Here is a 1269-nt window from a genome sequence, read left to right on the forward strand (position 1 = left end):
GTGTGGGTTAAGAGCTGACAGTTGCCACTTCAAAACATTCAAAACGGACTTGATTGACATTGGAAATTGACAAAATCCCTAATTTGTTGAATGGATTTAATAAGTCTATGGGCCCCAATGGGATTAACAAAAAGATGGACAGATTTTTCTGTTCAATAATGTCAATCCTATAACATATCTAGTCCTAAAATAAATGCGAAAGCGTTCTGTTTAGACATACCAGCATTAGAGGGCTGGATGAAGCCCATCACCACATATCCATTTCATAAGAAACCTTCTGCACCGACTATATGGATGTTTCTAATTTCAAGTCATCTTCATGTATCAGACTCTTTGGTGTAGATCTTAGAACTCTTGAAAATTTTGACTGAAAATAGATCTGAAAGGGTCTGGTTGAAGCTTCCTTTATCCAAAACCTGGGTGGTTCAAATGTGTTTAGCTGATTCATCCCTGCCACATCAGCAGCATGGTCAGTAAGATTGCAGAATCATGAAGCATGAAAGCTAATGGACTTGGGTGATAAATAGGATTACATAAATTGAACCAATATGAAGTATGAGCAAATTTTGATAACCTTATATGATAAGAAGAGAAAACAATAGCAGAGCTGTTAACTAAGAACAAATGATTGATTGAACTTTGTCAAATGGGATAGAGAATCCATGTTGGGAGCTGAGATCAAGAAGGGAGAGGGTGGCATGTGAATTTGCATGTGAAGGGCATCAAGTGCATATTCCTCCCTATAAAATTCACTTATCTTGATCTGAAGATGGCAGAAAACAACAAGAACCCATGTGAGAAATCATTGAACTCTGAACAAAGGATATAGATCTAAAACCATGGACCAATGATGATCCAAGTGAACATAAAATAAAATTTCTTAGAGAACAAGACATAGCTAGCTACTTAAAGAACTCTAACCAAGACAAAATAGTGCAAGACAGAAATCAGGTAAGTTAACCACTTGGGCATTTTAGATTCTTTTTACAGTGCTTTTATTTACTTTTACAAAGCCTTGGCTCAAGCTTCATTTTGGAGGTCTGGCTCAAGTGTATGGAGCCAAGTCTAGAGCAGTGGAGCTTGATTCCATGTCAAGTGTGATAACAACCTTCTCAATTTGGTCGACTCTTAAGCCTATGACTGGTTTCCCTCAATTTTCTGTTTCTCTCTTATATTCTATCAAACCAAACTCAACCCAAGACGAATGCAAATTTGGACTTTGAAAATCCGGGCCAGTTCAACTCAGAGGAATGGATTAAGCTTGCAAAA

Source organism: Nelumbo lutea, chromosome 6 (genome assembly GCF_056320005.1).
Source record: "Nelumbo lutea isolate HS-2025 chromosome 6, American lotus-T2T, whole genome shotgun sequence".
In the NCBI taxonomy this organism is placed as follows: domain Eukaryota; kingdom Viridiplantae; phylum Streptophyta; class Magnoliopsida; order Proteales; family Nelumbonaceae; genus Nelumbo; species Nelumbo lutea.